This window comes from Narcine bancroftii, chromosome 8, assembly GCF_036971445.1.
Source record: "Narcine bancroftii isolate sNarBan1 chromosome 8, sNarBan1.hap1, whole genome shotgun sequence".
NCBI classification, from domain to species: Eukaryota; Metazoa; Chordata; class Chondrichthyes; order Torpediniformes; family Narcinidae; genus Narcine; species Narcine bancroftii.
Genome location: NC_091476.1, coordinates 21649855 through 21664486, shown reverse-complemented (window position 1 = coordinate 21664486; position 14632 = coordinate 21649855). Strand labels below are relative to the sequence as shown.

Sequence of the window (14632 nt, the reverse complement as noted above, 5' to 3'; positions counted from 1 at the left end):
ATTACTTTTATACATAATGCCCTGCTCAATGAACCCAAGCATATGATACACCATTACCACTCCATCTACTTGCTTGGCCAATTTCAAGGATCTATGGGCATGGATCCCTCTGCACATCAATGCATTTAAGAGTCCTGACATTAACTGTATGCATTCCCTTGACATTTGATTTCCCAAGAGAAAATATTACACTTGTCCAGGTTAAATTCCATCTGCCATTTCTCTGCCCACATCGATAACTGATCTCTATCCTTACTGAAATTTTTGATAGACTTCTACATTATTCACAATTCCACCAATCTTTGTATCATCTGCAAACTTATGAACCTACCCTCTTACCTTTTCATCCAAATCAATTATAATTTATTATATGATACTTATTACATACATATAGATATAAATATAACATAAACAACATGTAGAGCGCGTCAAAAGAACCAAATACTTGTTGATCCAAACCAAGGCTTTTATTAACTAAAAGACTGGAGCATATCACAAGAAGGTTAACCAGTCCAGAATGACCTGGTCTGGCTGGGAGAAATCCTTTAAGACCTGCCAGTAGGTGTGGCTACACTCTCAGCCAATCACAGTTATCCTACACTACAATCTGTACATATACACATTGGTGATAGAATCTGTACTATCACACAACAGGAGTCGCAACACTGATCCCATCCATGTGGAACACCCCTTGTCTCTGGTCCCCAGCCCAAATAACACCTTTCCATCACTACCCTCTATCTTCTGTGGTCGAGCCAATTCCATATCTAAATAATTTCCCTAGTTTACCATGATCCCCATCTGCACCTTCTGAATCGGCCTCTTAAGTGGGATCTTGTCAAATGTCATACTAAAACTAAAATAGATGTAGATAACATCCACTGACCCACCTTCATCAACCTTTGTCATCTCCTCAAAAATGCTCAATCAAATTGGTAATGCATGACCTGGCTCTCAGAAAGCCATGTTGACTGTTTATAATCTGTCTATGACTTTCCAAATGTGCATAACTTTCCAATAGTTTCCCTATCATTGATATGAAGTTACTGGCATATAATTTCCCAAATTATCTTTTTCTCTCTTTTTGAACAAAGGTACAACATTAGCCACTCTGATAGCTCTCCTATTACTACTGAGATTTCAAAGATCTTTGTCAAGGCCTTCTCACCACATGTCTCCTTCAATAACTGGGGATATACCCTATCAGGCCAAGGTGAAGACCACCTTAATAATCCTCCAAAGATCCAACACCACCTTTCTTGATCTCAAAATGCCCTAACACATGAATATTCTCCACATTATGCTCCCTATCACTGCCCATGTACTTCTCCTTGGAAAATATTGATGCAAAATACTCATTTAGTACCTCACCCACTTTCTCTGACTCCAAGCATAGATTCCCTCCTTTGTCCTTGTGTCTTTCTATCCTCTCTTTAGTCATCCTCAATAAAAATAAAAGGCTCCTTGTGACCTTCCTAATGCCCTGCCTGAGCTATTTCCTGGAATCATTGTATTTCTCCATGGCCCTGTCTGATTGTAGATTCTTGTACATTATATATGCTTCTTTCTTTTTGAATAACTTCATGACATCTCTCACCATCCCTACCCATCCATATCCTTTCCATGCACTGCAATACTTTGGTCTTGGACTCCAATTAATTGGTCCTTAGCTTGCCCGATAACAGCTGCTGCCAGTTTACTCCCCCAAACTCGTATCTAACTAATCCCATTTTATTACTTTTCTCCAGGTACCAAAGTTACCATTGTCCGTAACTAAACTGATATTTAAGGAAGAGTGATCACTATTTCGAAAACGTTCCCCCACTGAAACTCTAATTGCTTGGTGGGCTCATTTGCCAACATACAAAGTTGACTATGAAATCTTTATATTTCCTCCCTCCTGATTGGGCTTCCCACACACTGCTTCAAGCAACTCTCCTGGATGCACTTAACCAATTTTGACCATCTAATGATTGCCTAGTCAATCGTGGGGAAGCTGTAGTCTTCCACTATGACAACCTTGCTGCTTCAGCAACTTTCCATAATCTATCTGGAGATCTGTTCCTCCTGTGGCTATTGTGAGACCTGGAGTACAGCCCTATCAGAGTAAATGCACCTCATCAATATTTTGAAAGTATTCTGTTAATACATACTTTAATATAGACTCCAAATTTTCCTTTCAGGTAATCATTCTGTAATTCCCCATTTCCTACCTTCTTCATTTAAATGATGAGATTACATTTGGCATAATCAAGCATGCAATCACCCTTACATTGTCTATATAAGTTTTAAGATGACAAGTTTTGCATCCACTATTTCCATAGCTATTTCTTTTAGAATTTTGAGCTCTGGATTATCAAGCCATGGGCATTTACAGGCTTTCAGTCCCTTTAATTTCTCCAGATTTTTAAATTCGTTTCCTTGAATTTGTCTTTTTTGTTATTAGATCCTTGGTACTTTTGTTTTTCAGGGCATTAGTTGCATCTTCTTCCATGAAAACAGAACAGATGTATTTGCTATTTGCTCTGCCATTTCATTATTTTCCATTATAAATTCTTCCATTTCTAACTGTAAGGGAGTGACAATTGTATTCACTGATCCTTTTCTTTTTACATCCTTGTAGAAGAATTTCCCATCTGTTTCAGTGTTCCTTGCAGTTTATTTTCATTCTCTTTTTTTTCTCCTCTCTTAATCAATGTCTTGGTCCTTACATGCTAATTCTGAAAATATTCCTAATTCTAAGGCTTGTTATTTTTTTTCTGACAAGTTTATAAGACTCCCCTTTTGATCTATCCTTACTTAACTTCTTTTGGTAGGCAGTGTTGAATTGCTTGCTCTTGTGTTTTTGCACCAAAAAGGAACATATAATTATTGTATTGTCTCCATTAGTTCCTAACAATGTTAGCCATTGCCACTGGGGTGGCAGGGTTGGTGTAGTGATTAGCGCAACGCTTTTACAGCTCCAACAATTGGGACCTGGGTTCAAATCCCGTGTTATCTGTAAGGAGTTTGTACGTTCTCCCTGAGTCTGCATAGGTTTTTCTCAGGGGCTTTGGTTTCTGCCCACTGTTCAAAACGTATCAGGGTTGTAGGTCAATTGGGTGTAAATTGGGCAGCATGGACTCGTGGGCCGAAATGGCCTGTAACTGTGCTGTGTCATGCCTTTCAAGAAGCTTTGCAATATATCTGAGTCAAATCATTCCTCATACATTCTTTATTTAAATGTAGAAAGATACTTTCAGAACAAATTACTTGATATTCTATCTTAATGAAGAATTATTTATGTCATTGCTTTAACATCAAGACTTAGTTGAATGCAGAAAAGGATTAATTGCAAGATACTGCTGTGAATTTGAATTAGAGCTCTTCAGTTGTGTATCTCAGCATTGATTTGTTACACAGGATGCAAAGACATTTCTCTTTGTCACCAATTGTTTAGGGCTGTGATTTTCTGCTGCTGGTGGTATGATCCATTGCTGACTTTATGGTCAATATACAAACCTTTATCAGCGCCAACAAGTCCAGATTAACTAAGCTCCTTCAGTTCATTGCCACTTACAAGGTAACATTCTGAAGTTTATTCTAGATATTTTCCAGAGGGTTGTAGACTGCCCACATTATGATACTGATCATCTCTTGAATTTTGAGATGATTTGTAATGAGCCAGTATTCAAATAGAAAATGCTGAGCTGTCATATTTCCATTTACTACGTCGTAACTTGTAACATCTTGCAAGTGCCTACTAGAATTCCTGAAAAGGCTGAGGACCCTGTGATATCTGTCTCTGAGGGCAACATCAGAACATTGTTCAAGAGAGTAAACATTCGCAAGGCGTCAGGCCCTAGTGGTGTTCCTGGCAGGGAACTGAAAATTTGCGCCAACCAACTAGCTGGAGTGTTCACAGAAATTTTCAATCTCTCATTACGGCATTCAAAGGTTCCCACCTGCTTCAAAGGGGCATCAATCATCCTGGTACCCAGAAGATCAGTGTGAGGTGTCTCACACTAATTTCTACTATGATGAAATACTTTGAGAGGCTGGTCATGGTCAGAATTAACATGTACCTAAGCAAAGATGTGGGCCTACTGCAATTTGCCTTTTGTCACAATCACTCCATAGCAGATGCAATATCACTGGCTCTCTACTCAGCTCTGGATCACTTCAAAAACAGCAATTCATACATACGGCTGCTCTCATCGACTACAGCTCGGCCTTCAATACTATTATTCCCTCAGCGCTGGTCAAGAAGCTACAAACTCTACGTCTCTGTACCCCACTCTGCAACTGGATCCTTGACTTTCTCATTTGAAGTCAGTACAAATTGGGAAAAATGTATCCTCCTCACTGATTATCCACACAGGTGTACCAAGGCTGTGTGCTTAGTCCAGAGTTCTATTCATTATACACCCATGACTTTGTGACCAGGCACAATAATTCTAATGCTATCTACAAGTTTGCCAATGACACCACAGATGTCGGCAGAATCGCAAATGGCAATGAGGAAGCAACAGGAGGGAGATAGATCAGTTCATTGAATGGTGTAACAACAACAATCTTGCACTCAACATCAGCAAAACGAAGGAAATGATTGTGAACTTCAGGAGGAAGTCAGGGGAACACGACCCAGTCTTTATTGAGGGCGCAGTAGTGGAGAGGGTCAAGAACTTAAAGTGCCTGGGTGTCAACATCTCCGAGGATCTGTCCTGGAGCCTCCATGTTGATGCAATCACAAAGAAGCCTCGCCAGTGGCTATACTTTGTGAGGTGTTTGAGGAGATTTGGTATGTCACTGAAGACTCTTGTAAACTTCCACAGGTGTACCATGGAGAGCATTAAGGACAAGAATAAACTCCAGAGGGTTGTAAACTCAGCCTGTGACATCACAGACACCAGACTTCATTTCTTCAAGGACATCTGTGTGAGGCGGTGTCTTAAAAAAGAAGCCTCTATCCCTCCCAGCCCATGCCTTTTTCACTCTGCTACCATCGGGAAAAAAGTACAGGAGCCTAAAGACGAGCACTCAGCAACACAAGGACAGCTTCTTCCCTGCTCCCATCAGATTCCTGAACAATCAATGAATGAAAGACACTGCCTGACTTTTCGTGCAGTTATTTTTATTTATAGTAATGTCGTAAGATGGTTATATGAACATTTGCACTTTGAAGCTGCCGCAAAACATTGAATTTCATGACACTAAATTCTGATTCAGACTCTGAAGTTGCACCGTGTTAAAATCTTGGTTAGAGAGGATGCAAGCTTTATTTTTATGGAATGAAATATATGTTGCATAGAATTTTAGGGATGTGAGTAATATTCTAATGAATTTGATACATAAAATAGAAGCTGTACTTTGAAATTGAATGGCACTTATTTAAGTGCCTTAAACTGTCCAGTGTAGCATATTTTAATCATGAGCACATAAGGCCAACAGAGTCATGTACTCCTCAATTAGCCTTTTGCTCTTAAAGCCACATTTGCCACATTGGAGCACAGACAAGAAATCAAATTAGTCTCGGACTATGAGGAAAGGTGGCATTTGATACATTGGAGGGAGATTTAGTGGGAAAAGAGTCAGTAGGAGGTCAGACCAGGAATCGTTAGGGGCAGCAGGGATCAAAAGGCAGACTTGGGCTGGTTGTAGCTTGGAAGAGGAATTGTTAATGATGTAGCATAAAAAGAAAGTGTTGGAGGAACTTTGAAGGTCAGACAGCATCATAGACAGTTGAAATTTCAGGCTGAACACCATTCATCAGGTTGAAACTTCAACTGTCTATTGGTTTCCTTGGACACTGCATGACCTGCCGAGTTCCTCCAACACTTTCTTTTTCTGTTGCTTCAGTTTTCCAGCATCACCAGACTTATTGTTTACCTCTGAATTTTTAATGACAGCTGGCTGAGATGTTGGCAGAAGTTGATGTGAGATTTATGTTGTAATGATTAAGCCATGTTAGAAATCTCCCTCCTTAAGCTCCCTGGCCATTGATGTTCGTGGATGCTTGAGAAACCCTCTGAGTACAAATCGAACACCTGTGACTTGCATTAAAACGTCCCAAATACATCTATTAAACACTGCTTCATGAATAGCAGTGACTTGTGCTTGATTTACACTAATAGCCCTTTTTGAAAGGTGGAAAATAATGTTCATGCATTTCCGATGCACTAAGAGTTATTGTGGCATGGCTCAACTCCCTGCCTTAGCTCACATGAAAATTCAAAAAAGAATCTCTCGACTGTGTCCACATCTTTCCCTGATGGTTTCAAATGGACTAAGGGCCATATTTAGAGAGAACCAAAACATCGACTCGTGTCTCTTAAACAGAGCCAAAGTCAATCCAGCATGTACTCAAATAAAACGTTCAAGAAAATGCATTTGACTTGAATAGCTTCTCCTTTCTTCGGATACCCTTCAGAAAATGGTCATTTTATATTTAGTGAATGCCCAGGACAACAATTACCTGATTTAGACAGAAAATAATGTAGATTCTTTACGTCAAGGCACAGACCTTGTTATGGATGTGGTAGCGAAACCAAGATCACAACTGAAATATTAAAAGAAATAGAAAAGGCATGGAAGTTATATATTTCTCCCCTCTGTGCTATTCATCCCAACAATGGTTTCAATAATAAAATAATACTTCTGATATCAATTGCACATTTTCTGCTACTGGTCAGCCCCACTGGTTCTATGCAGTTCTAAACACTACTCAGCATTATGGGCTGAATTCACAATGGAAGTAGTTATGAGATAGTTTCATTTTTGTCCAAAGACACTTACACAATTTGAGCAAAGCTACTGATAATTTGTCACAAGTTGAAAATTCAAGTAGCTCTTAAAGTTGGCTGTTAATGGAGATCATAAGATCCATAAAATGAGGAAGGCTATTTGACATGTCCTTGCCAATCATCCCAGAGAACTCTTGGACTCCAGTCAATTTATGAAGTCAAATAGTTGCTCAACATAGATCATGTCTTCAAAATCGCACCCAGTAGATATGTGCATGCATTGGCAACTCTTCTTATAAAAGGAAGATTCTGGGCATGGGAGTGCCTCACTCCTAAATGAGTACTGAGAGTTATATTACTTTTAATGCGCGGTATATCCAATGAATCAATTACTCAAGAAACAAAAGTATTTTTGTCTGAATGTAAAACTGGAGGTTGCTGAAGAATTGAAGTTATGTCTGAAATCAAGAATAGCACACTAAACAAACCAATGACATGCGAGAAAAGAGTTAGATGTTTGTTACCAATGTACAAGGCTTTGGTGACACTGCAACAAGAGAACTGTGTACAGTTTTGCTCTCTGTTAGTGAAGAATTTAATACAGTAAAAGATCACAATATTAGTTACTGGGATCAGAAAACTGATGGGCAAAGGTTGAGAAGAGGGGGTTATGCACCTTGAATTCAAAGAATTCATTTTTTGATTATGAGGTACTTTGATTGGTGCAGTGAGGATGCATCTCACACTTCTGGAGTCAAGAACTAGACAAAATAAGGTGTCACTTCTGAAAGTATCTTCTGTCTAATGGTTAAAATTCTCTGCCTCACAGAGCTATAGAAGCTGAGTTCTTATACAATCAATATTGAGGTAGACGTCTGGGCTACTAGGAAATCAAAGGGTGGGCAGAAATGTAGAATTGATGCCAAAAATATTAGAAATGATGCTATTGAATAGTAGTCCAGACCAAAAACATCCTACTCCATCATGTTTCAATGCTCATACCCTGAAGAAAGGGTCAGGTGTGAAATGTTGGTTATATATCTTTACATCCTATGGGCACTGTGAGATCTGCAGAGTTCCTCCAGCATTTCAGTGTTTTCACTACAACCACAGCATCTGCAAACCTTCGTGTTTCACTCCTGTGTTCTCAGGTTCTTGCTGGCTTCAATAAATCTATTTGATTTCCTCCTTTCAGGCACAAAGACCTGTTCTCTGGCTGAGATGAATAAGGCACATTCAATTCAATCAGAATTCCATACATTATTTCCATAAATTGAAAATGTATTTTAGTGGATGAAATAATTTTAACTATTCCAACCAGATTTCTGAGTTAAATTGGCTATACCTTTACACAGATATTACACAGAACATTACAGCACAGTACATGTTGCACCAACTGTATAGGTTGTGCCAACTTATACAGTATATACCTTCCCCCCCCCCCACCCCCCCCCCAAAAAAAAATCTTACTTTCTGATCAGACAAAATAATTTAAAAAGTCTGGTTGGAAATGAAGCTGGTATTTACTTCATAATGAACTTTCAAAAGTATGTCAGACAGACAGCATGTGCCTAAAAGTTGCAAGTATTGTGAGAGGGAAAAATTCACAGTGATAATTAGTCATATAAAAAGACTAATAAGATTTGAAATGAGCAATTTAGAACAAAACAAATGATATTAGAATAAAATACTGTGAATTCTGTAAATCTGAATGAAACACAAAAAAATGCAGGTTCTGTACTAGTTTCATTAATATTTTGTAATAACCTTTTTTGTACTATAAAAACAAGAAATCCCTCAAGCATCTTCAAACAAACATTTATAGAGAGATGCATGTGGCTATGTTCCAACACATTTGAAACACAGACTCTTTAGTTTGCCTCTCCTCATCCTTCCCACTAAAGCTTGGTATTAAGGGAAATTTTGATTTTTTTTGGGTAATATTTTATTTATCATTTTAAATATATTTAACAATCATCAATCATACCAAATACAAAACAGCAAGAGAACCCCTCCCTCCACCCTCTCCCCTCTATATAAGTACTATTAAACAGAAAAAGAAACACAGAAAAAGAGCATCCCATTGTCAGTGCGTGCTGTAAAACATATGGAGACTGTGGAGGAGCACAGTAGTGCAGGAGGTAACCTCACTGCACTGCATAAGCTGGCCCGTCTCTGACCTTGTAACTCCTCCCCATTAGATTCCCAAAAAAGACTGATAGCCCTAGTCCCCTCCCTCCATACCAGCCTTGTATCTGGGGCTGCAGCATGTAAAGACATGCCTAATATTTCAGGTTATTAAAGCCTTTAATCACTCACTTCGAGTCTATTTGTGGTTATTGATCGCACTACAATTTAATAACCTGATTACTTGCCATGGACAAGGCGAGCTGAGTAGAGAAGCTGGAGGTCGACCCCAGGGATCCAGAGGCCTCCATCAAGTTTGATATGTGGCTGCGTTACATGAGATGCCATGAGATCTGCTCTTTTCATCGGTGGGCCACTGAGCTTACCAAATAATACAGGATTGCGAAAAGTATGATAACACGAAGGTCCTGCTGTTGAAGCAATACGGTGCTCCCATGGAGTGGTATGTATGCACGTTACCAGTTGGTCACCCGACATCAAGCCGCCAGTGAGTCCGTCAATGACTTCGTGATACCCATGAAGAAGCTGGGATGAGCCTGTGGCTGCGTAAATGTGACCACAGTGTATCAAGAGGAGCTCATCCATGATAGATTAGTGGCTGGCTTCCATTCAAACCATATCCACGAGAGACTCCTAGAAAAGGACAATTGGACCCTACAGGAAGTTGTGCAGATGGCTTGATCACTGGAGACAGCCCAGAAGAATGCTGAGGCTTACTCTGTGAGCCATGCAGCCACCAGGTGGGGAGCATGGACACTGCCATCTTTGGACTCAGGGACCCTGACTCCTGCTGCTGTCGCTGAGCACACAAAGTGCAACTACTGCGGCCAGACCAAGAACATGAGGAAGTATTTCATATTGTAGGAGGAAGGGGCACAAAGCCAAGATGTGCTGTTCTAAATCTTGCACCAGCAGTGCCACATGCAGACCGTGACCTGCATTGCTGTTGGATCAACCTACTTCCGGCGTCACTTCTGGCGGCTAAGAACCGAACGGCAGGAACAGAAAGAAGATGACACGAGATGACGTGATGTCTGGCATCTCTTCTGGACCCCACCACATGTGATCCATGGTGGAAGTAAACTTCGGGATCTCCAGGGAGCCCATCTTGGCCGTCTCAACACTACAGCAGGAGCGACTCCAACAATGAGCTAACTCTGGACTCCCGTCATGGTGCATCAGAACAGGCCACACCAACTGGCGGACTCTATGATGGACGGTTGCACCATAGGCTTCCTATTCAACACAGGAAGCACTAAAGGTTTTATACACCCAGGCATAGTCCAACACTGTTCCCTTGCAGTGTCCCCTGCAAAGTGTAAGGTAGCTCTAGCATCCAAATCCCACTCCACGGAAATCCTCGGGTGCTACACTGTGACCCTAACCGTGAGGGGCACGAAATCTGCTTCGGGTTATTGATTGTGCTACAGAGACACGATAATACAACAGTGTTAAAATCTTTACAGAGGTCTATTGTTAGCCATTATTAATCTTAACCCTATATTGGCACCAGTGAGGTACCTGTATGTTCTAACTAAGGCTGTCAGATTTTTAGGAAGGTGTTATCTATTTCTTCCTGAGATTGTATGTGACCTTTTCAAGTGGGATGCAGCTATTCATCTCTGAAGACCACCTATCCATGAGTAGATGGGAGTCAGACTTCCATGTTCCTGCTATGCATTTCCTGGCCACACATAAGGCAATTTTTGTGAATTTAGTTTGAGAATTAGTTAATGGTAAAATTTCACAGAAGACAAAGCTCTGGGTCTACTGGGATGGTGATCCCGTGATCTTAGTTAGGGTATCACAAAGGTCATACCAGAAGGGCCTCACTTTTGTGCAAAGCCAGGTGGAATGTATAAAAGAACCAACCTCTATACCACACCTAAAACACATATCTGATAATTCAGGTTTATTTTGGAATAATTGATAGCCAACATACTTCCTTGACATAGATCTGTCCAGAGTTGTTTGTCAATTGTGGTGTCTAGATCTGACTCCCATCTCACCCTAGATTTATGCAAACCTAGCTTTGGGCTCTCACTCATCAATAAAAAATACATTCTAGAAGTAAATTTCTCTATATTTCCTTCATGGAGTAGTTTCTCCTTTTCAGTGTGTCCCGGTAGTCATTTCAGGGCGAAAATTTGCCCTAAGGAAGGATCATAACTGAAGGTAACAAGACAGTGTGTGTATGTAAGTTATAAGTATTGTAAGGGGAAAAAAAAATCATGGTGACGATTGGCCAAATGGAAAGGCCAATAAGATTTGAAATGATCAATCAATGTTACCCACCTCAATAGAGTCGAAATGGATAGAGCAGATAGATTCAAATTCTTTGGAGCAAATATGTCCAATGTGGACCAATCACATTGATCTTGCAATGAAGATAACATGTTAACGCCCCTATGTTCACAGAAGACCAAGGACATCAGGATGCTGCCATGTTCCCCAACATCTACAGATGCACCATTAAAAGCAGACTTGCAAATTGCATAACATTGTGGCATGGGAGATGCTCTGCTCAAGCTTGGAAGCAGCTGCATTTTAGAACATCACGCAAACAATTCTCCCCTTCATGGACTTCATCTCTATCTCCTGTTGCCAAAGAGAGACAGCCAACATAATGAAGAGCCTATCACACCCCAGGCACACTCTCCTCTCCCTCTTCAGGTGGGAATTGCCCAGGACCCTCTGCTGCATGGCAACCAGTGAGGTCACAGAGGGTGGTATTGTACCACCTCAGCAGTATGAGTACAGGGAGAGACAGTGCCTCTATGGACTGGCAGTGGGAATTGAGGCCCCTGCATCATGTGAAATGTCATTTGGGGGCCACAATCGATCAGGTAAGAGACAGTGGGCGCAAGCCTCTTTCCTGGACTGGGGATCGGTAGGTTCAGGGTGGTCCAGTACATGGAATCAAGATGCTGCCTGAAGGCCAGGTTACAGATACCTCATCCCCCTTCCTCCCCTTAGTTTGCACCTCTCCTACAGAAATTTGATTCATTCTTACTTTGTCAGTCAGGACCCCTCCAGCATATGTCTTGATTGCTCATCAACCCTCCATCACCCAACCCCTCTTTTTCAATAATATTGATTCTCTCTGATCACTATTTCCTCCGGACTCAATTTGCACTTTGTTCTTTACTGAAAGGTTGACTGATTTTGAATGAAGTAGTAATTTTAATATTTTTTATATTGTGCATTCCATCTTTGTTTTCTTGCCATGTTGTAGTGTTCCTAGCATTCCTTTCAAGGCACCTCCAAGCACTTTGCACTCATTTTACAGACTTTTGATGTGTCGTTACAGTAATTACTCAACTAGTTTGAGCGTAATATTCTCCCACATACAACCACAGAACAACTTGTTTGTATCATTGCACACTGAGGAATGATTGAGGAATAAATACAGTCCAGGACATCGAGATAACCCCGCTGCACTTCTTCAAAAAGGTACCATGTTTTACGTCCAGCTGGCAGAGCAGACGGGGCCTCGGACTGACATCTCACTCCAAAGGCAGCCCCTTTGACTGTGTAGCACTCCCCAGTACTGCAATGAACTTTTTAATGCACAAATCATCAGATCATTGGAGTAAAACTTGAACCCACTATCTTCTGACTTGGAGGTGAGAATCCAATCAACAGACCAAATGAGACCGAATAGAACAAATGACATTTAACAAATTTTAAAAACAAGGGAAAACACAGGTTCCTTGGCAACATACGCAAAATATTTACTGGGTCATAATGTTCTCTGTTGGTAAAATGATATTAAACAAAACTGATTCAAGGGCTTTGGCCTGAACTAAATTTCTTCCCAAACACACTGGAAAAAGTATGGAGAAACTCAACAGGTCACGCAGCATATTTACTGGACTCTCAGAATTTGCTCTTCTGCATTAGCTCAGGAACAGGCAAATGCTTTTGATTCTTTGCCCCCTGGTTTTCCTGTTTCCCCTGCTCTGGTTTTCTCTGTTATTACCCTTAAATTTCCTTCCCTACTTGAATTCATCACATCATTTTAGAATTGCCTTTTCACCTGCGATTTCTATTCCAATCCTAACTTTATCAGTACTTTTTAGGTTTGATGCCTCTGAGCATTTCCATAAATAATCAGAAATGGTTCGAGTTACCCAAGCAGGAAGGCAGGACTCCAGAGATCCCATCACAGAACTGTAAATGGTGTTCAGCAGTTGAACACCATCAAAACCCACATCTGTTGAAGTATAAACTCTTTCACTGATTTTTCTGGTTGTAAATAGTTATGTGTCTCCCAGGATCATTGATGTAATGGTTACCTGAACTCTGTTCACACTTAGCACATTGAACAAATCCATGATATGCTCTGCTATTATTGCAGCTGCCATTTGACTTAGGTGATATTTCCCGTCTGGTACTTTCAAATAATAAGAACTTGCCATATGGAGGATTACTTGTTGAAATCTGAAAACTGCCAGTGGCATTAACTCAAGGGCACAATTATACATGCCTAGTGAAGATAGCATATGCCTGGACTTGGCTGTGATCCACCCAGAATGCCTTTCATAACTTGTTACAGGCTGCCACGTAATGTAAGTTGATAGCAGTATTCCTGAAAATGGAGCCATCTTCTTTCAGGGATACAAGGTACTAATGGAGAAGAAAATACACACTGCAAATAATGTGTGGGTAGCATCCCAAATTAATTCGAGTAATTATTCAAAAACAATACTAGTGGGAAATACATAAATCAAATTTCATTCTACTTTACATCTGTTGATCAGACGGTTTAGACCAACCATTCTCATCAGAGACCCATATGCCTTCCCCCACTCCCAGAAGGCACAGATTATTTAAGGGCGACTGAAATAAAAAAGTATGTTTTATGTAGTCGGTAGAAATATGGAAGAAACCAACTTCACAGAGAAGTGCGTCAATAAAATTTAGCAGAATCCTAAGGCGGGAAAAGCCAAAAAAAGGGCCGAAAATGGCTGGTTTAGACCATGATGTTTAAGAGGCTAAAACTAAAGAGAGATTTTTTGCAATCACTGTTTAAAATTGAGTATGTAAGCTGGTTTTGATAAGAAATATTTCAGAGGATAATTAATGTGTGCTTTTAATATCAACCATATTAATTCACTCCATTTTAAGAGTTACCAAATAACTTTTCTTATCTGGTCTGCATGAACTTTTCTCCACTGTCACTGAGATGTGTTTGATTCTTAATTGCCCTCTGGAATGACCTAGCCACCCAATCAGTTATATATAGTTGCCAAAGCAAAATGCAACAATAATAAAACTGCATGGATTAATCCTTGATCATAATAAATGTATACCCAGATTAATTAATCTTGAAAATTACATCTGCAGATTGTGTCCATCTTTTACAAGGGCTGTCCCACCAAATGACACAAGTCATTCTCAAAGAACCAGACCTTTCACTCAGTGCCTCAGATTCCACTACCACAATTCCAGTAGCATTCTATTGACAGCCTCATTATGAGGTTGAAAATGGACAAAAAAAATGTCTGGCAGTATTTACAGATATATATTTAAATTCAAGTAATATATTGAGTAAGGCAAGTGAGTTGAAGGTACTAGCAGACAGGAAGAAAAATGGCATTTTAGCTGTTATTAAAATGTGACTTCAGAGATATGTTGGTTTGATGTTCATATAGCTTTTAGATGAGATAGAAAGAGAAAATGAAAAAAGAGTGCATGATATCGATGAAAGGAAACATCACAGGTATGAGGAGGGTTGATACATGAGACAGAAGCAATAG

General features: G+C 40.1%; 1 protein-coding gene across 39 annotated transcripts in view; it reads left to right on the top strand.

The window, feature by feature from the left end:
* Window positions 1–14632, top strand: part of cox11 (cytochrome c oxidase assembly homolog 11 (yeast)) — a 368290-nt gene that overhangs the window by 316254 nt on the left and 37404 nt on the right. For 16 of the 39 annotated variants that reach the window (XR_011342926.1, XM_069893135.1, XM_069893151.1 and 13 more), the window contains one exon: window positions 11289–11716. The exons of 19 other annotated variants lie outside the window; for them this stretch is intronic. The gene's annotated coding sequence lies outside the window, so the exon portion shown is untranslated. Of the gene's footprint in view, window positions 1–11288; window positions 11717–12323; window positions 12497–14632 lie in introns of all 39 variants that reach the window. 4 more of the 39 variants (XM_069893157.1, XM_069893140.1, XM_069893146.1 and 1 more) reach the window with 1 other exon arrangement.